We start from the raw sequence: 23,883 nt of genomic DNA, 5'->3' as shown, positions 1-23,883 counted from the left end.
TGTAGTTTGTTGAGGAGCTCTTGGTGGCATTTAGTTTGGAGGCTCTTAGAATTCTAACTGCAGTGTATATTGAATTCTTGGAGCTTGAGGCAACTGGCCACGAGGTGGTGGTGGTGTATGCTGAAGAAATGAATTGGCTTTTGAACATGTATCATCTGACCAACCAGCCTGTTGGATAACTTAGAGTAGAAAAGCTCGCTGGATAAATGACTTGAGAATTTTTCTGTTATAACAGTTTTCATTTGGTTTGCTTATGTTATCTGAGAACAGAGTTAAGTGCCAGCAGTTGGTGGTGGTGGTTGCTCAGTAGAGACATCATCAGTGAGGCAAGTACAGCTGGGCAGCAGCCTGTGTCTATGCTGGCTTTGAGTGCTTCTGAGTGGTGCTTGTGAAAGACCTGGACCAAGAGCCAGGAGTTGACTTCCTGCTCTCGAGTACAGGTATTGAGCAAACTTCACACTACACAAAAAAGTTGTCTTGCTGTAGTCTTAAAAGTAATTGTTTGAAGTTTTTATAGCTGATGATTTGCCAACAATCTGTGGTCTGCTTAGGCATTGCTTGTTTTGGGTTTCTTCCAGTATCTGTTTTGCTTAATGAAGCGGGAGGCAAGGAATGTGTAACTGATTTCTGTTTGCAGTATTTAAACTCAGGCATTTTTGTCGCTTTCTGAGGGTACAGTGTGGTATTTGTTCAAGCCAGGAGAATGGAATTAACTTCCATGCTGTTCTGCCATTATGCCAGCAAGATCCATCTGAGCTGAAAGGCAAACCAGATCAGGAATCAATATGGCAAGAAAGTAAACTCAAAAGATTGGTTTTGTTCTCATGTTGCTTAAAATGCACGTTGATCTACATCCTGCTAATTTGGTGCAAAGAAGTACCAGAATTCCTAGGCATTCTAACGAGAAAATGAGTTGTTTTGGTGTTTGATAGGTGTCTCGTTTCCAAGAAGTCTCTGTATGTCCGCTTTCTGTGTAAGCTTTAGCACTTTTCATAAGTGATGGATATGACAGCTGGATAGCCAGAACCCTGTCAAATCTCAAAGGATTTCTCAGCTACAGGTCTCGTGAAACCGTTACCAGCTTTTTAAGCATGTAAGTCAACTTTGAGTTAAGATAAACACATCATAGGATGATTTCTGCATGAAAGTGCTTTTCTGTTTATTTTCTGCAGAGTGCTGTTTTTAAAATTGTCTTAAGGCTTTAGAGATAATATTACTTCGTAGACATTTTCTGTGGACAAAGTTGGCAAAAGTTCAATTGGGTGAACTAAGCAGCTGATTAGCATGACAAAATTTTTTCATTGTTTAAAGGTTTTGGCTGAAATGCTTCTGTTTGAATTCTGTGGAATTACAAGTGGGGCTCTGGAGGACCACTGCCTGCAGTTGGTTTGACTGTGAATAAATAAGGAGTACATGGTTGCTGGTAATAGTTGTTAACTGTGAAAGACAAGTGGAGAAATAGTGTTAAACTGGGTCACTGGTAAGCACCTCTGAATTGACTGTGTACTACAAAAATTTCATTGCTTTTAAGTTAGTCAAGCTGAATGAATGGGTAAAGGAAACTGAGATAGGGCAGTGGTTCTACAGCAGCACAGGAGTTGGAGCTGGAATCAGAACAGTAGATGGCTTGCTCCCAACCTCATGTTTTGGACCGCAGCTAAATCTTTTAATGGCTTCAAGAATGCTTTCTTGAAAAGAGCCTTTGCGGCTTCTGTCTGCCTCCTTCTGTTTACCACATGCTATTTGTAAAACTTGCTGTCCTCCATGGCATCAAATTTTCGTGGAAATTGTCATGTCAGATTCAGATAGTCTGTAGTTGAGGAATAAGTAATAGCAACCAAGTAGTTTTTGAAGATGAAAGGGTTTTTGTATATCATTTTGCGAGAATATGTTATTTGTCTAGGTTATTTCTAAATCTAAAGAAGCATCTGAAGACTCTGAACTTACATTATACGGTGTTGTAATTACTAAAACTTTACATAACTAAAAAAAATGAATGTCTCCTTTCAGATGTTTCTTGCAAGTTGCCAGTGACTAAATAGGATATTGGTAGGAGACAGCACAGACAAAATACAGATGCTATGAAAAGCTTCTCTACAGAGAATGTAAGACGTACTTATGTGCAAATGTGCTGCCTTAGTTGTTACAGTAGTTTTCTTGTGTCTTGATTGCTGTTCAGTTAATCTGTTAATTCTTTGTAAGGTATATGCATGTAAGAGTTCGATCACCCTGACAACAGTTACAGCAGTGTAATTATGTACGAATATATGGGCCATTCCTTCATCCAGACTGCAAAAACTATGCCAACAGCTAAAGCAATGGCAGAGCCACCTTATGGGTTCTTGGTAGTGGAGCTTCCAGTACTGCAGCTCCTCTACATTATCAGATCAATACTCTGTCCTGTTTTACTTTGCATTACTTGTCTTGTACAGTAATTGGCTAGAAAACCATCATGAGGTCTTAAACAAAACGTATTTGATTTGTGATCCCTTTGAGAATTTCTTCAAAGGAACAGTCATCCTCTAGAGTGTTGAACATGTTGAGCATATAGACTCTCGTCAGAGAACTCAGGTGACAATGTTCGTGAATATCTTGTATATCATCACATTTAACTTTAATATATAGTAGGGCAAGGTAAGCAGGAGGGATGGAGTAGTCTTCTTTCTTCAAAAACAAACTTTTGGAACTGTTTTCCAGTTCAAAGTCTCTGTGGATGAAAACTTTAATGAGAAGGTGTTGCCGATGCTTGTCAGCAGTTTGGTGAATGTTGCTCTTGCTCTGTTCAGTGGCAAAATGAATGAATGTCAGATAGTTTTGTAGATAAAGGAGCTTATAAAACAATGATAATAAAAAGACACAATAAGCAGACTTTTCAGGGTCATAGTATACATACACAAAGATGACAAATTGATTCTTGGAATGGAGTTTTGGAAAGCTGTAGTATAGAGCTGCTTGATTCTTGCTGTTACTTAAATTGACTGTAGGGAAAATGAGACAGCTTGGTTCTTGTCATGGTAAATGAGACATTGTTGTGATTTATGATGTTAAGTACTTGACCTGTCTTGGTGAATTTTTCAGCATCAATGATTTGGTTTGAGTTGAAAGCTGGATTTTTTTGTTGCTACAGTCTCACTAGGACTGGGAATCCAGCTGTCTCCTTTCTGTTATTTACATAAGAGCCAGTGATGCATCCTGTGGAACTGAAGTTCTGTTAGCATTGTAGCTGTTCAGGACCCAGCCTGTTTGTTGCCCTGATAACATTTGGGGGCAAGTGGAAGAAAATCTTAAGTAGCCTGAGTGAGATGCAGGCAAATCAAAAGATGCAAAGTGAAACCAGTCTATGGACTGGTTAACCACCTTCAGAGGTGAAACTTAGTTTGCTCTCCTATGTATTGAAAGCTGAAGGTGAGCCTTAAATCCAGGTATGTTTTAAGTTTAAGCTAAAGCTGGCAGTACTGATGGCTTGTAAAAGAGGTGAACTATTTCTTTCCACAGACCTTAACTCAGCAATAGTAATTATACCTCTTGACATTTGTAACAAGTTTGACTGACTTCCATGTGAGTTTTTGGAGGCAAGTATCCCACAGCTAATCACAGTGCCATACATAGCATGGATAGAATAAGTGGTGGATAGACCTTTCTGTCCCAAGGTGGCTCTTAAATGTTGACTGAGTGTTGTCTTGAGTACTGTATAGAAATGAAGGATTATTATCTGTCATAGCTCAGTGGAGGTAGCAGCTGCATTGGCCATCCCAGCTGCTAAACTATTGGAAACAAGTAACTGCTCTTTGAAGGCTGGTCGGTCAGTTAGCAGCTAAGAGTCAGATTGGTATTTGTTTTAGCACCTCAGTTGTGAAGAGGCAGTAATTGATTCCATCTCATCAGTGAAAACATTAAAAAAAAATTTTAAAATTTCTACTCTTGCCATTGCTACGTGCAACAATATTGAGTGAGTTAAATCAGTGAAGGCAGTTAAACCAATTATAACCAGAAGTAATACGAATGTACAGCTGTCTTGGCAGAGAATTGAGCATAACTGAGCTGTTCAGAATTCAGCACCATTGTTATACCCTTAATATGCCCAGGGAGAAGCATGCTGGGGAAAAAACCCAAACACCAAACCAAGCTTAGATGGTTTGCTTAAACTCTGGAGGAGAAAAGACTGCAATTAGTATTTTCACTTCCATGTGGTTAATCAGGCCCTCAAGTGAAGATAGGACCTCAGCAGTTCAATCATCTGCCTAATAAGTAGGTTTCTTGAAGCTGGACATTACCTTTTCTTTCCAGAGACAAACCAGAATTATATGCAAGTACAAACATAAGCAGTAATGAAGAAATAGCCCATGTTTCAGCGCCTGGAATTGAATTTGAAGTAGCTTATGGTATATTTATAAATGAAGTCTGTACTTTGTCATTCATTGCCAGCAGTCAATCCACAAATGGAAGCAGTGACTGCTGTTGTACTCCAGTGGGGAAATACTCCTTCTGCAGGCTGAGACTGAAAACATTCAATTATCATTAAAATCGGTTCATTTGAATTTCCTCCAATAATGTACTTGTTAATGAGGTGTTAAATTATCACCTTGGGAACCTGGGGACCAGTCAAAACTAATTTGAGCAAAGTGAATTTTTTTTTTTTGTTGCTGCCCTTGAGAATCTCAAGCTGAGCTGGGAAACTGTTGGAAAAACAAATACTCTGGGGGTCATAAAGAGAGTTTCCTGCTTCTCTCCAGGGGTCTAACAGTTTTAAACATCATTCTCTGTATTTGTACTTCCAGCTGAGGATCTTTTAAATCCAGCTTGTTGCTGCACCCCTACCTCCCTCCCACAGAGCATGGCAAGCTTCCAGAAAAACTGCTTTAACCTGGGCTGGGCAGGAGAAATCTTTCAGCCTTTGATGCGTTGAAGAGTGTTTGCAGACATTAGCAGAGTTGTACCCTTTGTGTTGCACATTGAAATGTGAGAATTCTTCAGTACCTCTTCTTCTGAGCTTTATTCAACATTGAAGTGTTTGTATAGAGCTTATAAACCTTTATAAGTATACACCTGCTTTGTCCTCTTAACTTTCTGGTTCTTGCTATTTCTTTTAAGGTAGGAGCTGTCTTCCTATGTCTTCATAGACTGAACACTGATCTGTCATAGCAGAAATACAACTAGAAATGTTGCTTTGAAGTAATTTCTCTTCATTTCTTGTACTACATTTGATTTAAAATGTGTGTCTCACTTTTTACCCTCAATAGCATATGAGATGCCAGGTTTCTACAGAAAGCTGGTGTGCTGCTCATACCGGAAAAGGAGAAAATACTGGTAGCAAGTTATTAGTATATATAGTATATATTTTAGCAACAGTGCAACTGAAATGCTTCTAAAACAGCAACATTAAGGTAAAGCATTTCAACAGGAATAGTCAAACATGAGGTGATAGTGCACTTCTTTCTCTGGGTTAGTGTGAAATAGAGTTCATGCTATCACCTGATGTGGTACATAATTTACTAGAGCAGAGTTTTTAGAAAATACCTGAATGACCCACAATAGCACTACTCCCTATCATCACTCCTGGCAACTGCACCAATTTTCTATATAGAAAAAATAATACTAGTACTGCAATAGTGTCTGCAGGATAGAGACTTCTGTGAAAACTATGTAGTATAATTGTTTCCATCTTCTTTGGAAACAGGCAATAGTCAGTAATGAAGCCCTTTCTGTGGGCTGTGTTAGGCTATGTGGGACTTGCGGGCCAGCTGAGCTACTGTCCATGCCTACTTTAGTGGGTTCTCATGGAAAATATGTTTGGCACAAGGTCAACTCATGCCATTTCACATCAATGCAGTTGACCTATCACAAAATTCCCAAACACAGACAATCTTGACAATCTACAATGTGTTCTTTTGCTCCTGCTAGAGTGCAGATGTTTGCTAATGTTTCAGAATTAATAAACTTTCTTAGATAATACAGATTTGATCTTTAAAGGAAGAAGCTATCTGAAAAACCTGCATGCCAATTAATGTGTTTTAAGAGCATATGGGCAGAGGAGAGATTTGAGATTACTTTTAATAAGATTGACCCGATTCTCAGTTTTGGTATTGGGGTTTAGTTCAAGACAAATTGACCTGTCAAGGACAGGATAAACCAACCTACAGGGGCTTCTTGCTGCCACAAATAAGCTTCTGTTAATGCCCAGGTTATTGCCTAATTGTTGCATAGTGGAAAAGTTGTGGTTACAATACTGCCTGCATGGGGGAAAATGTGTTACAGAGTATGCGTGCTTCTCAAGTTCATGTTGGCTAGAAGCTCCTAAGATTTCTTAACTGTTTGTCCATGGACACTGAGATTGCAAAAAAAAGAAGAAGAAAAGACGCCAGTAAAATACTTCTGAAGCTTTTTTAAGATTTTCAAGCATGCCTTCCAGCTGGTCAGCTTAATACTGTATCATATAAATGTGTTGGCAAACTCAGGCTCTAAATGGGCAGTGGAGAACTCATTTGTCCTGGAACTAGCATCTCTAGAACTAAGTACTCTGTGCAAACAGATGTGTCACTCTTACAGAATAACTATACCAGGAGCTGGAAGCAAAATGTTCAGTACCCCCAATCTGAAATAGCTTGTGTTTTCTATGATTCTTGCTGTATTCTTGACAAGTATCCTTTTGTTCAGGGCATGGCAGCATAGAGGCAATTGTGAGTTTTAAATGCACAGCTTTGATCTTTCCAGGATCCTTGGAAAACAGAGCTGTTCAGGAAAAACAAGTCTGTAAATGTCAAAGGAGAGACAAGGTCCCCAGGGTTTGGGCCTTTTCAGGCACAAAGCCTGCTCTTCCACCTGACTGCAGTTCCAGGTGGCAGGATACCAGAAGCTTCTTGCCAGATACAACTTACTGACATGGGAAAGCTCAACACCCTTGCTGTTGAAATTATTACAGAGTTTTAGGGTAAATCTGAGAGCACACTGTAGATGGGCAAGTATGGCTACTACAACAGATATTAAGGCAGATGTGGGCAACTCTGACTTGGTGGAAAATTTGCAAGCTGTAGTTTTTATCGTAAGCTGAACTTGGCTAGAAGCATCTTTGATGTCAAAGGAGAAACTTGAAACGTTGTAAAGGACCTCTTATTGAATGGATCAAAGTCTTCACAGGAAGATGTATGAAAATGTATTCTGTGAAAGATTCAGGTGCAGCCTTCTCAGTGACTTCATACAAGAACTTCCTATTGAAGAAAAAAACCCAAATAAACCAAACCAACTTGTTCAGAGTGAAAGTTCTTAATTTCAGGACAAATTTGTAAAGAGCACACAGGCACTTGCAGCATCCTGTCTGTCCGTTGTGGCTTGTGTTAGGTGAAATCTGTAGCAATGTTGTATTGGGTGGTATATCAAAGTCCCGTTGAGGGACAGAAAAAACTTTGTAACGTAATGTGCTCCATTCCATAAGGTCCCATTTAGTACCACTCATGAAAAGTAGGTATTGAGGACTATTCTGTTCACTCTCTTTAGCCCCTAAAGGATTCTTCTACAAAGAGACACAATAGAAGGTAGTCTGTCTGCCAGGCTGCTTTTATGGATTTTCAGACTAACACAGAGATAAATATTACTCATAGTACCTTACAGTGTCCATTACTGGTCAAAGCATACCTCTGTGTAGGATCTCATTATTATCTCAAGCTCATGGAGCCTGTTTCATGGCACTCTTGGCATCATTTCTTTATAGAGCTGGCTTCTGTTCAGTTTGGCCAGAAGATGGTACTTCAGTGTTTATGGCTGCGACCTCCCAAAGGAGTTTGCCAAAGAGTACAGTAGTCAAACCCATCCCATCCCTCAGGTGGTACCCCCTCAGGGATACCTCACTATCCAGGTAAGAGAATGGATGCCCTAGCTCTGTTTGTTCCTTTCTAGATGAAGCTGATTATTTCTAACCAAAGCTGGCTATTTCTAACCAAAGGTGGACGCTTTATACCTGGCTGGTGTCTTTTCCAGTGAATGACAAGCCTTGCTGTGCTAGAACTTGAGCATCAGTCCAGCTACTTTATCAGCAATGCTGTTAAAAGCTTTTAAGGTGTTGACATGAAGTTTGACCAGTCACCTGACTATTGCTGAATACTGTTTCTTGCACTTAAAGCATTCCTATCTGATTTTGAATTTAAGAGCAGCACTTCAGTATGTGGCTAATGCAGCTGCAGGGGATGTGGGAGAAGACTGTTGCGAGTCATCTGCAGTTAATTTGTACTGTTTCTTAGTCTACCTTACTGCCTGTGATTTATGTGACATACAAATCCCTCTATTTGGCTGAACTGGCTTTGAGTTTTAGAAGAATAGATTAAGACCTATAGATGTTGTAAAACCTTGTGCTTTTATATTTGTTTGATGTAAAATTCAAAAAACAATGCAGGGGGGAAAAAAATCTAGCTTTTATGACCCACTAGCAAAGGTTCCATAGGGAAGCTAGTGAATTAACAGTCAGAAGAGCTACTGAATTACTCCTCTAAAGCTGAGTACTTGGCTATCTTGTCAAGTCTATGGATTCTATTTATGAACTCTTAAAGATGTCCCAAATGGCAGGATAAATATACTGACAAGCTAAATGTTAGTACTGTTAATAAATAATAATTTTTCTATAAGACTGCAGACTTTACTTCACTACATTTCCCTGAAGACTATTCTTGTATTTGAGAATTTTAGGGGAAAATTGTTTTGCTTTTTTTTCTGAATGCAACAGAACTAATTCTTCTTTTCCAAGTTTGGTTTTGGGAGGTGTTTCCTGTTAATACAGGTCATTCAGTGGCATTGGGTATGGTTGTCGAGCTCTTCATCTTTTCTAACCCAGTAGCTTTGGCTATAACCTGTGTTTTATGCGGTCATTTTTATAGGATTTTAACAGTTTCATTTTTATAGTACTTCATACTTGTGCCTTCTTTCTTCATTATATTTTGAGAGAAGTGAGAACACTTTGGGGTAGAAGAAGGCTACATGACCACTTCAGGTTTTTTTAGTTTGTTTTGTTGAGGTTTTTTTTTGGTTGGTGTCTTCTTTTTGTGGGTTTTGTTTGGGGGCGGTTGTTTTGGTTTTTTGGGGTGGTTTTTTTGGTTTTTTTGGGGGGGGGGGTTTGTTTGTTTGGTTTTTTTGGTTTTTGTTTGGTTTTTTGGGGGGTGTTTGTTGTTTTGGTTTGAGTTTGGGTTTTTTTGTGGATTTTGGTTTTTTTTTTGATTGGGTTTTGGGATGTGTTTTCTGTTTTGGTGTGGGTTTTTTTTGGTTGGTTGGGGTTTTTTTGGTTTTTGGGTTTTTTTCTTTGGTGGGATTTTTTCCGTTAGAAAGAAGGCATTAGTAGCCTGTAGCCTGTTGATTCTGGATATGGCGCCCTAATGTCCTGGTTGAGTCCATTCATTTTGGTACTTTATTAACTTAGAAATTTTAGTACCAAGGGAAACCTTTGGAAAGTGTCATGTAGATAAAAAAAAAATCCACTACAAGTGTTTGTCTTGTCTAGGGATTAGTTCTTTTGACAATTCATCATGAAATGAAGGGTTTGCATAACAGTGTCTTGATGGAAGCTCTGTAGATACCCTGGTAAACAAGGGAAATTACACTGTGTTCTGGGAAGTAGATGTGTAGGATCTGGGGGTTTTGACAGTTCTGTTGTAATGGCATTTATTGGAATGGTGGGAGACACTGCTGCTGCTCAGGCGTGGTCTTGGATCCATGTGGTGGTCTCCATAAAATACTTTAAGTTTTGGGTTTGATGTATTCAGTGGGATTGAAGGCTCATATGAGGGACTTTGGGAATATTTTTCCTAACGCAGTGTATAAATTATAAATGTTCAATGACTTCCCTTTAGATTTGAGGGTAGTCTAACATGTGGCCACAAGGGCTATATATTCTATACACATTTGTTTTTCTATAGTAGTAATTATTGTGGAGTGTTTCAAGTGCCTTTCTTTTAAAGTGTTGTCTGTACAGATCACACCTATTAAAGTTAAGCATTGTGCTTTTTCTTGGAAAAGCCAGTGTGCACAGCAGCTTTTTTTGTGTTCTGGGAAAAGAAATACATTTTCTGCACTGTTTCCTGTGGTCTGTGCGTGTAGAGACCAGCTATGCCATATAACATAGGGTGAACTCCAGCCTAACAGCAGCAGAATGGCAGAACTTGTGCTAATAATATATGAGTATAATAGATGCTTTTTGTTACTTGTTTTTGTCTGTTTTAATGTGGATAGATTCAGAAGAAATTTTATGCTGCCACTGTAAATGAACTTTGGAGGTAGAAGGAGTACTTCCAATACTGGTATTTTTCTTTTCCTCTGGAAATAGCACTTAGAGTGCTGTCCTTTTTGTTCTCCTCATGCTTGACCTAAAGCTGATTTCACGTTTTATACTGATTGTGTCTTTCTGCTTTTGACTGTAGCTCTCTTAAAATGTGGAAGGGGACTGCTTTGCTGTTCTTATCGCAATTATTAAGCTGGAAGTGATAATCTGTCTGGTTCTGTAAGGTTTTTTATATCTGTGCGATATTTTACAATTAATGAACACAGTAATATTAGCTGAAACTAGGTGACTGCTACATTATATGTAACACTTCGGCTTGAAACAAGAGGTCTTCATCACATGTTTTTGTATATATGTTTAATAGTCATTCAAATCCATCTTCTCTTGTACTACGTAGGAAAAGGTTTCTTTACCCCTTTGTGTTGCTCTTTAAAATCCCAAGGAACAGTTAGCTTTGATACTGACTTCCATTGTAAAAAAACAGCCTGCACAAAGCAGATGGAAAATATAGTTCACGCTCTTTGTTGCTGTGTTGTAAAGCTACCGAACTGTCTCCATGGAAGTAGATTATAAACATCCTTAATATAATATGCTTTGTCAAAGCTTGCACATTCCTTAGCTTCTAAAGAAATGTGGTGTTTGTATGTGTTCCTGATGTTTTTGCTCTCTGTGGCTTCAATCTGCCATAAAGGCCTGCCAACCTATTTGTACTTTACAAAGGTTTGAGTCTTTTTTTTCTTGTCTCTTCTTCACTGATGCTTTTTCTTGAGATTTTTAAGGGCAAAGATGTGCTTTTTAAATTTTGGTGCCCATGGTATCATAATAAAAAGAAAACAGAAGGTTTTAAATGCTTGTTTTTTTCAACAATTCAATTAACTTGGCCAGGTAAGTTTCATTGAAACGATATAATTTTTCATGGTTCTGACTTAATAGTGAAGGTGCCATAACTGGTTCAAAAGAAGCCTGATGAGTGCACATTTCTTTTCTTTCTTCTCAGCAAGACACAAGAATAGCTGTCAAACAGGATATGTATGCCTGTCTTTTTAATGACTATGAATGCTATTATGATGACTGCGTTTGTGATAATACAAAATTTGTATGAGCTAATGTGTAAGTAGTGTTGATGCATTCCCACAAATCCTCCCCGTGATTAATATGTAGAGTTAGATAATACATTTACCCAGGCAACACAAACCTAATTTCTTTGTTCTGGAGGGGTAGCTCTAATCACATTCGTTAAAATTACCTGTTGATCTGAACCAGTGCTTTACAAGTTCAGTGACCGTAAATCATAATTGTTAGGATGCAGGGAATTTTAGTCATGTGACAGTGCAACCAGATACAGTGAGCAAGGTATAAACAAACAGGAACAGCTATTGTGAATGCAGTATATGCATGGATTTTCTCCATTAGGAAGAAGGCCTTAGTAGCTTGTAGCCTGTTGATTCTGGTTATGGCGCCCTAATAACCTGGTTGAGACCATGGATTTTGGTACTTTATTAACTTGGAAATTTTGGTACCAAGGGAAACCTTTGGAAATTGTTATATAGATTGAAAAAAATCCACTACGAGTGTTTGTCTTGTCTAGTTACTGCAGAAATTGCTTTCAGAATTGCCTGTGGGGGTCGGGGGGGAGAATTCTTGCAGGCAATACTGCTATTCTTCAGCAGATCCTTCAGCTAGTGTCAGAGTGAGGTTGGCTGGTAATGTGCTTTTGTTCTCATTTTCTATCACAGTAGATTTTCTTTGTCTGTATGGCTAATGTATTTAGCTGTGATAACTCTAGAGAGAACTTAAACTGCTTTCAGTAGAAATTCAGCCTCTAGAAAAGTTTTCTGTGAAAAAAAATACGGTGGTAGATGTGGAGTTGGAGTTAGGGAACCCTTCTGGGTCTCATGAGCCTAGTCTCTCACTGCAACAGGGCTTGAAACATATCAGAGGAGATGAGTGCAATGTGACCCTGAAATGTAACTGTTGTTGCTGTGCAATTCTTTACATATGAAATAATTTTGTGTTCGGCCAGTCATATTAATTTTTAGATACACAGGCACATGCTATTGCCTTCTTGTTGTTGTTTTTTTTTAAAATGCTAACATGAGGTTAATGGATAATTTAATCAACTTAGTCAATCAGGAATTATCTTGAATTCTCCTTGAAGTGAACAGGGCTTGTGTGTTTCTGACAGCCTTCTGACAGGAGGCAGTATTTTGATTTGGTTTTGTTTGTTGTTGTTGCCTTGGACAAGATCCATTCTTCATCAAAGACGTCAAATCCGACTTCTGTCTAGGTGAATTTCCTATGAAGCATTACACGAAACACGAAAGGAGAGCATGGGATCTTTTGTTCTGTCTTGTGTGAACTTTAAAGTAGAGACAGTTGCTATTTCTGCAATGCCTGGTATACCATTGAGTTAGTACTGGGGGAAAAAAATTAAGAGCATATTACCAGATTAATGTGATTCTAGTAGTCATTAAGGAATCCAGTGGTACCAGCAACCAGCAGTCTTTTTAGACTTTCCTATGTGTTAAAAAAAGCAGGTTTCTGTAATTCAAAGTGCATTGTGACTGAAGAGAAGTGGCAAGAGATGGTATTATGACTTCCCATCTCTTGAAACTGAGTTATTGCAATTAATTTCAAGTTGGCATTATGTTTGAGGACATGGATAACTCCAGTAGATAATTTATACTATGCGGATCTACTATTTTATAATTTTTGTATCTTTAAAATCAAGGGACTGCTGAAGCTAAACAATGAGAGCAATTCTGTTTTACTTTGCATGCTGTCTTGCATAATATAAAAGCCTGCATAAATGTAAATCGGAACTGTGGTTGTATTTGGGGCCTCTTTGTGGAGGGGATTGGATTTTTGTGGTTTGTTTGTTTTGTTTTTCCCTGATGCTAACTTCTTAGTAATTCAGACCTAAAGAAAAGAAATCAATGCTCGCTGCCTGGCAGTTTGTGCATGTTAGGCTTAAATAAAACACTTATATACAAAGTCAGTTTCACGGCAGTCTTTGAACAATCTCTATAACCACAAGTTTTCCGGCAGCCCAGGTGTTTTCAGATTCTGAGAGAACCACTAGTCCAGCAGAGCTTTTGGAGAGGCAGGCCTAGGGGGATGTATGTCCTGCTGAATAGTCCTTCCCTCTTCTTTAGGTTATATTTGTGCAGACTTCAAGGACTGCTTGAGGTCAGCAGATCATTTCCTCTGATTATCACACAGGGACTCTGAGACGGTAATGACTCTGTATCCCTATTGTGTGTCATTTTCTGTTCTATTCTGAGAGAAGGAGCAGTTTTTAAAATCAGGGTGAAAAGCACTGCAGCTCAAGTGTTAAACCTTGTGAAGGTTGCAGCTACAAGCTCAGTGGTTCTTCAGATCTTTCTTAAAGGTTGACAAATGTAAACACGTGCATTATGTTGAATTACAGCCAGATTAGGCTGTTGCTATCCCTTTTGCTGTGAATTCCTGAGGGCTGGATGTACCTTATAGAACAAATAAATTGTCTGATGAAAAAGCTCTAGGTTCAGAGAGCTGATCTCTTCAGCAACCTGAATGTGTGGGAGGAGGTACTGTTATGGCCAAGGCATCAACTGATGAACCTCACATAACAGCACAAAACTTCAACACGCTGCAATGACAAATATGTACCATGTCACAAATGCCAGACTTGCATTTGTGGAAGGAATTATTCTGGTGTTAAGACAGCTGAAATGTTTCCATATTAAATTACAAATAATCCTGTCTTTTGGAGTACCAAAGAGTAGCGTGTGTTGCGGAGCAATGTTTTAAACAGGGAGATTTGAAAGTTTGTCCATTGAAATAGTTGGTGTAATCTATTGGCTGGTTTTTATCAGAATGCTGAAAATACCTGGTATTTTAAAAAATGCTAGTCAGTATGCAAGCCATGATATTGCATACCAGTGGAGCCTCTAAAAATCTGTATTCCCCAGAACTGTACTGAGATTCACTTCATTACAGCTCACACAGAATTCAGCAAAATTGATCATTGGTGCCTTGTGCTTTTTGTTAGTTGTGGGCTTTTCTGGCGGGGTGTAACCCTGTTTCATTTAATTATATCTCAGTGCAGATACCAGTTCATCAGTTCATTCTGTGTGTCAAGAGGGACTAAGGTGTTTCGGTTAATAAAATAAGTTAATTCAGTTCCTGGCTCTAGAAAATTCAGATTAATTAGGAAACCTAAACTGCAAACTAGAAGGAAGAGTCATAATAAACCTACATGGAAACTGTTCAGACATGTGTGTCCTTAGAGTTGTATTACATGATTTAATATGGTGTTAATTAGAAGGTGATACCACTTCTTCAGTCACTTACTGGAGCAGGAGATTGATCAAAAGGAAGATTCTGAACATGCTGCAGTCTGGTTCTGCCTTGGTGTAAGTGCTGACATAATTAGCAGCTGATCATCTGTGCTGTTGGTGTAGCCTATGCTCTTTGGGTTTATTTTTCCAAGTACTGTGCATCAGTTGATATTGGTGGTTCTGAATGTATTTTCTTCGTGTAAACATGAATGCCTTCTGTTGCCTTTAGCTTGTTTGGGGATTGACTGGTTTCTGTTTGCTCTACTTTTTCATTAACATTGCCTTAGTAGTAGTGGCAGCATCAATGCTTTCTAGCTGTCAGGGAATCTCAAAAAAGTTGATTTTGTAGTATACTCTCTGTAATATGGCAGAATTGGAGATAACAGTATTGTACAAAACAAGAACATAAAAATGTTTTGTTATCAAGGTGAGACTAGTTGTCATGCGTTGGAAAACAAACAAAAGCCTCTGACTTGGAAGGGGCATTGAGCTTTTTCTTGTGTGCATCTTTGCACACTGAGTGTCAGTTGCTGCACACCTGTGTCTGGGCTTTGGAAGAACCTGCAAAATCTCCTCTAAGGCTACTGCATAGGTGCAAGAAATGCTTAAAATCTGAGAACAGTTTTAACTGTTAGTAAAACAGATCTGTATCTCTGTGTCTGTGTAAGTTTATCAGTTGCTGCCTCCATTGTGTTATGTCCCCACTGCATGTGCTTATTAAGAGTGAATAACAAAGAGATTTTCCAGTGATACTTTAAGTTCTGGTGGAACTGAACCCTGGTGTCCTAAGGTAAGAGCCCCTATAGCTCATTCAGACAGAGAAGACAACTTCCTCTTTCTCTGTGAAGCTTTTTGTTAATGCACCCAACTGTGCTTCTTGGGAGAACCAAAGGATCATGCTTTATCTGCTACCCTTTTTAAATGAGTTATGGTCTTCTGGATGGCAAGTCATCAGCTACTTACTGCGGCTTCTGGAGGTGATGAGCAGAGATTTGTCAGCTGAGATTTTTGCAAAGTCTTAAATGCTGTTCAGTTGTTGTGGTGGTTTGGTTTTTTTTGTTTCCTATCATGTTTTGCCTCAATTTATTTTTCTTCTAAGGCTGTAAATTAGATGTAAAATGTAATATGAACTATAATAGCATCCTTTAGGCAACTGTTACATGAAGAGAAGAATATACTGATTTGATCTTAGCTAGAGAGAGGGTCAATCAAAAGTAAACTGAGCTAAGACATCTTTTAATACATTTGTTACCACTGTGGAACTGAAACTGCAGGAATATTTCTGTTCTGTTCTGTTAGATGTAATTCCTGGAAATGGTCACACTTGGGCTTTCAGCTCATGTTTAATTTCCCAAGCTAGACAGTTATTCTACTTTTTTGAAGTGAACAAAATGTTCTGGTGTTAGAAAAAAAGATGTGTTTCTTAACCACTTCATTAAATATGTACTGTTGAAAGAAGGACAAGTTGAAAGTCAGTTTTTGGCGTGGAAGTAGGCTCAGAAAATGCTTTGAGTGTTCAAATAATTACTGCTTTTTATTTGGCAGGGTTTGAAACTCAAGGGGAAATTTAGTATGGAGAGAAATTCATCCAGTTTCTTGCATTGCTCGAAGTGAAGGTACCATTTGGTTGTATTGTAACTTGTTTAATTATCCTGCAAGGTCCAGTCCTCTGAATTACTCCAGTATGATTGCCATGTGTTTCCAGATGTCAGAGGAGTGTCAACTTAATAGTGTTTTGGTGTGTGAGACACAGCTTTCTGTTTTTTAGCATTGCTTGCTAATTAATTTTAATTTTGTGTGCTTTACAACCTTTCCTCCCAGAATAAATGTCACTACTCCAACTTTTGAGATGCAAAAATGTAAAGCAGAAGAGGTGCATAGCAGAGCAATGGAGCAATGGAATATCTTCCATAGTTTACCTAAAAGGCCTAAGAAAGAGGTGGCATTTTAGTGCAGTACAGCTACTTTTGCTGTAAAATTTGTGATGAAAAGTGTCTATGCAAAAAGCTTTTAAAGAAGATTCAAAATGTCTTTGCTGTTTGGGTTTTTTTTAATTGTGTGTCATCAATGTCTTCTGAGACACTTGCGTATGTTTTTAACAAATGGTCCCCTTCACTTCTGTGAGTCTAATGAATCCTGGAGCTGCACAGTGGGAGTCTTGACAGACTGGAAGTTGCATTAAACAGCTTTGGGTTTTTATTGAAAACATTGTCCTTGGTTCAAAGGAAAGGTAATTATTCTGCCCTGGAATGATAGTGGCCCCTCCTTTTTTGACAGCGCACCATCTGGTTGTGATAAATTACATGGCCCTGGCAAAGCTGCAGCTTTTTGGTAGCAATGGGTGACGTAAAAGCTTTATGTCCAGATGGTAGAAAATAAGAAATAAAAATTGTTTATAGAAATGACACGCTTCCCTGTGTTTGGTATCGTGGTTTAACCCCCAATGAGTCACTAACTTTTGGGGTTTCTTAAATATCTTTTAGATGTATTTCTAAAGGAATATTTCAGAAAGGAAGGTGGTATATAGGATTTTTTAGGAACTAATTCTTGCTGCAAGGTAAATTCCACTAATCTCTTGAGGGAGAGTTTGAAAAAATGATGATGGAAATCTTGAGTATTTCAGGTGTGATTGGCACCATTTATTTTACTTTACCACCCAAAGACAGTTAGTGTAGTTCTCACCTAGGAGTAAGAACAGTACAGATTATTAAAGGGTTTTTCTCAAGAACTGGTTGTACTTAAACTTGTTTGTTGCTGTAGCTTCAGGGAGGTTCTTTTTCTGAAAGCTTGCCAAGTAGTCAGTTTACATGTATAAGTAAAAGTTCAGAGTGCTGTTAGGTAGTTTGCTAGCAAATTTGTTCTCCTGGCAGCTACTTCTTTCTCTTGCTGTCCTTGCCAAAGTATTATTTCTTCTTCTAACCAGTTTAATTTTATGATACCATTTAATGATACAATACATTCAGATTTAGTTCTTGTACCCTGACAAAAATTAATAATCTGAGCCAATGGTGATTATTAAAGAGAAATGTCTGCAGGGATCTTGGTGGGTAGAGGCAGTTTTGGTTCTCATATTGTCTGAATTAGAACTGTAATACAGGTTTCAATGTTTGCGAGTAAAACGTATTGCATGTGACTTCCTGTAGTGTCTGATTTGTTGAGACTGTTGGCTGGTACCTACTTCCAGACTTTATTTCAGAATGCAATTTTAGATTCTCTTGCCACACATTACTGTGTAGGGTTTAGAAATTTCTTCCATTTGTTGTTTTTATTTGTTTTAAAAACATAATCACAGCACACTATGATGAAGCTTATTCTTGGCAAGTTCTTCTGGTATCTTTTGTGAGGCTAGTTGCTGCAGAGCAAAGTGTCATCAACTAACTCTGCAAAGCATTTCAGTCGTTTTTTATTTGGACTGAGGTAACAGTAATACCACTCATTACTAGTTCTTGCTTTCCTACTACTGCTGTTTTTGGAGTTGGATTCTTGCAGTTACATTTGCACAATGTGGCATGAATAACGTTTATCTTAGATTTAGATGTAAAGAGGAAACACTTTGAACCTGGCATTGCTATGCTTGTTATTTCTGTGGCTAGGCAGTTTGGACATGGATGTGGGGATTGGCCATAGGTTAAAATAACTCTGAAGCCAGGTTGAGTTGTTACTAAAATTCAGTCAAAAATTCTATGTATAATGAGCAAAGTGCCCTGACAAGTTTGACTCACTGTTTGGCTGCCAGGGTACATAAGAAGTGGATGTGTATTATTCTGGGGTTTGGCAGCTTAGACCTTCACCTTTGTGGGCAAAATGCCTCAGCAGCTTCAAGCTATTTAGGCTAATGCCTCATGTCTACTATTCACAGTTTGTGTATGAGCAAAAGTTACAAAGTGCTCATTATTATTAGTCTCTCAAACCCACAGACTTGAAATTTTATCCTCTGTTGTGGAAGACAGTTTAAAGTACAAGGTAGAACTAAGTGTTTATAATTGTGTGTATTAATTAATGTGTGTAATGTTTTCTCCACCTAGTAAATTGTAAATCTTGATAATTTTAGGATTTACCAAAGATGGCAAGGGTTTCTGAAAACTCAAACTGTGAGGGTTCTCAAGCATTGGAGCACATTGCTCATGGAGGTTGTAGAGTCTCCATCTGTGAAGACAGTCAAAACCCCAAATAGACACAATTCTGGGCAACTACTCTAGGTGATCATGCTTGAGCAGGCAGGTTGGACTGACTGATTTCAAGACATCTATTCCAACCTAAAGAATTCGTGAAACATGGAAGTGATACCTTCCATGTCAGTAATAGCTCTTTTAACCACTTGGGACATTTTATATTTTTACACAGAGAATAATTAATCTGCAGAGCTTCTTTTGTATTCCTTTTTCGGTGCCATAGGAAAGGTGCAGAGCAGATGTTTCCAGAGTCATTGTCTGTTCAAGATGCATCCTACAGTGAACTCATTGTATTGACTCTTGTAATGATACCAGTTCCTGATGCATCATAGGTGATTTATGTTTGTTTATGGCCAATTCCAACCTATGGTCAGAGAAGCTGACTTGTCCTCTGATGGGATTCCTTCTGATGGTCTTTGACAAGCCAATACAAGGTGTCAGTTACCCCATCCTACTAGACCTGGCCAGGTGAGGATAATTCTAGCATCTCATTTCTTGGATGGACCCTATATATATATTACATACTCTCAGATCTGGTTGAGCAGAATCACATCAGGAGATCATCAAAGCATTTGGAACCTCTGGAGTTGAATGATGCCCATATGTAGAACACGGTCACACATAGAGGATGTGCTAATTGGTAAGCAGGCAAGACCCAAGGGGACATTCTCATGCCAAGTAGGCTGTTTTGTGCCATGTACAAGCTGTTATGTGTCCCTTGCTCAGCAGTTCTGGAGTAGCTGTTGATTACTCTCTTTCAAATTTACCTATTGTTTCGGTAGGTTTCTTGCATCTGCCTTGGCCACTTAGGTCTTTGAGAAGCCGTTTTCTCCATTCAGTCACCCCGTAGTTCTGAAGTACCAAAGCAGTCCAATAAAGGTGTTTCCTTCAATTAAAAAAAAAAACTTCTCTAAGGCAAATTCCAATTTTCATTCCTCCTATGCTTACACACCTCATAAGGGTCGCAGTCAGTTTCTCCTCCCTTCTCTGAAGATTACTATTTTGGTGATCTTGCTGCGAAGGAATGACAGCTTTTAGGGGTTTTTTAGGTTTTCCTCCTAATGATTGACTTTCATCCAAATCTTGAATTTTTGATTTATTTAAGCTTTGTAATTCAGGACTGAAATTTCCAATAATAGAGAGCAATCAAGTCTTGTTAAAGGCTTCAGTTTATCAGTGACTGCAGTCACTCCATGAGCTATTAGGATTGGTTACAGAAGTCTTCTCTAGTGGGCGCATGCTCTGCTAAAGTATTCTCACATAGCCCAAAATAACTTAAAAATGTCTTTCAGACACCTGCAGGTCCATCAATCTTACATTTCAATTGTGGCTTCATCAGAATCACTGCCACTGGTACAGTATATGATAGTGATGCTACATTTGATAAAGTAGCCCTCTATTCATATATTGGGCCCGTTGTTGACTAATTCTAATGATAGGGACTGATTGGAGTCTTCTATCCTGATTTTTAGGTTTACCTTTTTTAACACTTGACTTTCCTCTGAGTCCTTAGTAGGTTATTGAATTCTGTAGTTAAGAGACTGTAAAGGACACATATAAGGCTGAACATTAGCCTTGTCTCAATCACATGGGGGAAGATGCAGGTTGCCATACAATTGGGCCAACTACAAAGGCAGAAAGTATAGAAGTTGATTACTAATGATGTATGTGCACCCAGAAGATTAAACCTACATCCATACAAGATAATTAAAGAATTGGGTTATCAGGAAGTAAATTTCCTTCCACTTTAATGAGTATGGATTAATAATTTCTAAATTTCACCTATTAACATTTACAATGGAACTTGCTCATTTTTTGTATTCACAGCTACTACTAAATGTTTGGTGTATGCTTGTTTTAAGAGCCAAAGTTGGCCAGATTTGGGGCAGGATGAGCTGTTAACCCATCTTTTTTTTTCTGTCGGATCAGTAGGATTCTACTGGTTTAATCTCTTTCTCTTTAAAACTTGAATTTTCAGAATCTTATAAAAAGTATTTTTGCTATAGAAAAGCTGACTCCTGTAGTTGGATAAACACTGGCTCATTTTAAATCAATTGGTTTTAATACTGCCTTTACTAGCTCCTTAAAGTTTATTCATGCTGGTCTCCTTAGCACACGTATCTTATTTCAAAGTCTTTCTGCTCACTTGATGAAGCCTGCTGTTTGAGGCAAAAGATGACTAATCAAATAATTATAATGCTGTCATGGCTGTGCACAGAGGAGCAGCCGTTTTAGCTGATTTTATTACAGTGTCATTTTGTAACATCTTTGTGTCCCCATACTACAGAAACCCTTTGATATGAGCTAAGAGTGTTGTGCTCACTGCTGTACACATATTGTTACTGCTCTAGAGAAGTTTAAATTATACAGAGAGTAGGGCAGTATGGAGAAATCAGGCTTGCAGATACTGTTTTATTGGCTACAGCAAGGTTGGACTATGCTACTACTGTGATATTTGAAGTAGATACGCAGCCAGATCCTTCAAGCTCTTTCATGGTCACCAACACAGATATTCTATTAATAGAGTAATTAATTGTGAAAAGTGCTATTTTGAACAATTAGTAGGGATCCTCTGGCAAGGTGCCTCTATTGTGGTCTTTCTGTAGTTAAAAGGAGCTTATGTGAAAGATAGGGACAAACATTTTGGTAGGACCTGTTGCAATAGGACAAGAGGCGTGCTATTTCTTTTAAACTAAAAGAAGGTAAATTCAGACTAGATATAAGGAGGAATATTTTTTGCAAGGCTGGTAGAACACAGGCTGAGGCTCCTCAGAGAAATCGTGGATGCCCAATCCCTGGAATCATTCCAGGCCAGGCTGGATGGGGCTCTGAGCAACCTGGTCTAATGTTAGGTGTTCCTGCTTATGGCAGCAGTGTTAGAACTAGATGATTTTTAAGGTCTCTTCTAACCCAAATCGATCTGTGATTCTAACAGATTGCATCTTTCCAGTCACATCAAGCAACATGATCTCTTCATGGTGACAGCTACATCTTTTTATGATGAAGTTCATGGGGAGAGCAGACTGCCTTGGAGTTCTCTAAATGCAGCTGGTAGTTGCAAACAAAATCAGAAAGTACAAATATAAAAATCCTCCTCTGGGCTCTAGAATATGCCAAAGGCTTCAATCTCACCAATGTATATAAACTTAGTGAAAACACAGTACATGCACCCAGCTGTTTTTTGGCATGCCTTTAGACTCCAGTGGAACTATTTAGTTTGATAGCAAATGCAAAGATGGATACTTAATATTAGCATAAATTTTGTTTGTCTGAGACATTTTAATGCCAAGAATATCAGCCATAATTTTTCTTTTCTCCTTTTTCCGTTTCTGATTCTCTTTGGCTTTACCATTGCCAGCATTTAAAATTAGATTTAGCTCTTTTCCTCTGTCCTTTAAAGCACTGAGCATTTTTACCATCACCTCTATAGTGGCCCCATACTGAGTACCCACATAATCCAGGCAAATCCCCTGCACACAGTGCTGTTAAAAGCCACAGTTATGGGGTTAACTCAGAATGGTCACGAGCCAAGCCCTTCACTCCTTCTCCTAAAATAAATTCGTTGCTTGTGCTGCTGCCATATGGCCAATGAACATGAGCTCGCAGCCGTCTTTTGATTTCGTCGTCCACGCTTTCAAGTGCGCTCATTCCTAAACTGGTCTTCTCCCCCCATGTTATTTGTAGTTTCTGTCCTGAGTAGTGAACTCAGGAAGCATGCAAGTATGTCAGAAGAATAAATAACTGTACTCAGCTGTCCCCTTAGCGACTCCTGGGTGAATTAAGCGCGGCCTTCCCGCACTAGAGTGCAGCCCTTCTGTGGGGGGCACAGGCTGTGAGCAGGAACTGCGGCTGGGGACTCCTGGGGTGCAGCGCCGGCCTCTAGTGGACAGTGCCCGGTCAAAGACTCTTCCCATTCCCAAATTTGCTTTAAACCTGGATTCCCCATCAGCCCTGAGAAAAAAACCCAGTGAGTTGATTCTGTCTTCAGATTGGTTTGCTGAATACTAGTTTGAGCTATTAAACAGCAATGTAATAGCACTGAATTAAGGAATTATTCTAATTACTTTCTTTAGGTTTCTTACTGTGCTCAGAGGTTCTCTTGGCATTTGCTGATGTGAGCTGGTTCTTTCTAATGTAAAACTGAGGGAATACAGTATTCTGGCCTATACATTTTAATGTATCTCTGTGCAATCTCAGTTACATTGTATAATTCTATATAATACTCTTCTGAAGATCTATAATGAAAATTTGCAGACAGCATATGAAGGGGAGGATGTAAAATTCTTACTGCAAATATTGGCGGTGATGCAGTGTTCACATAAGCGGACTTGGAGAAAGCAGACCGAAACATGTCGAGTCACCTTGTAGCTGGAACTTAAACAATGAGATAGGAAAAGTATTCTGAAAGATAAGAAATCTGTAGGAAATGTATAATAAAATTTAATTTATTATCTTTTATAGAGTAATCTCTCAGAAGAAATCAGCAACACGTTGCTTTATACCTCCATCTTGTTTATGAGCTGTTGTAAATCACTGTTTTTAGGCTGACAGAGTAAGCTGCTGTAGGAGGTCAGCTCTCCCTTACTGTGTAGGTGAGTGATGCCTTTGGGTGGGTTGTGCAGGGTAGTCACTCTTGATCCCTCTTTCTGCCTTGGGGTGTGAGTTTGTGTCATGAGTCTGCTTTCTGATAGATGATGTTACAAGCGTCTTAAAATCAGCTCAAAATCACCACATGCTTGGCCCTTAAACATCCGTTACAGCATTTTTAACAACACTGTACTCTCCCTTTCTCTTAGTGCAACTTTTCCTTAAAAGGTAAAAGTTTTGGCATTTAGTCACTGTTGAAGTGGAATTTTGGTTAGTGTTCTGTTTTGTTTTAAAATATCACTCCTCTTTCTCTGGTTTTAAGTTACTCACTGTAGCCCCTAATAGGTACTACTTTGTTTCCAGTCTGACCTTTGCTTCCATTTAGATATTCATAAGTTGTGCTTGTCCTTTCTGGTAGCTGGCAAATCCAAAAATATTTTGCTATTTTTTTTCATCATGCAAATATTATTAGAAGTCGTGCTTGACTTGTGCTTTTCAGAAGAAGCCTTCAAGAGGAGAGTTTTCTATATCTTCTATGAAAAACACA

The 23,883-nt window shown here is 38.7% G+C and overlaps 1 protein-coding gene across 2 annotated transcripts in view; it reads left to right on the top strand.

Moving 5' to 3' along the window:
* Window positions 1-23,883, top strand: part of SPTLC2 (serine palmitoyltransferase long chain base subunit 2) — a 77,098-nt gene that overhangs the window by 30,167 nt on the left and 23,048 nt on the right. The gene's annotated exons all lie outside the window — the stretch shown is intronic.

The sequence above is a fragment of the Chamaea fasciata genome, unplaced genomic scaffold, assembly GCF_029207755.1.
Source record: "Chamaea fasciata isolate MVZ Bird 193981 ecotype frontalis unplaced genomic scaffold, bChaFas1.0.hap1 SCAF_7, whole genome shotgun sequence".
Taxonomy (NCBI): Eukaryota; Metazoa; Chordata; class Aves; order Passeriformes; family Sylviidae; genus Chamaea; species Chamaea fasciata.
The sequence above is the reverse complement of the archived record's forward strand: the minus strand, read 5'-3'. Positions and strand labels throughout refer to the sequence as shown.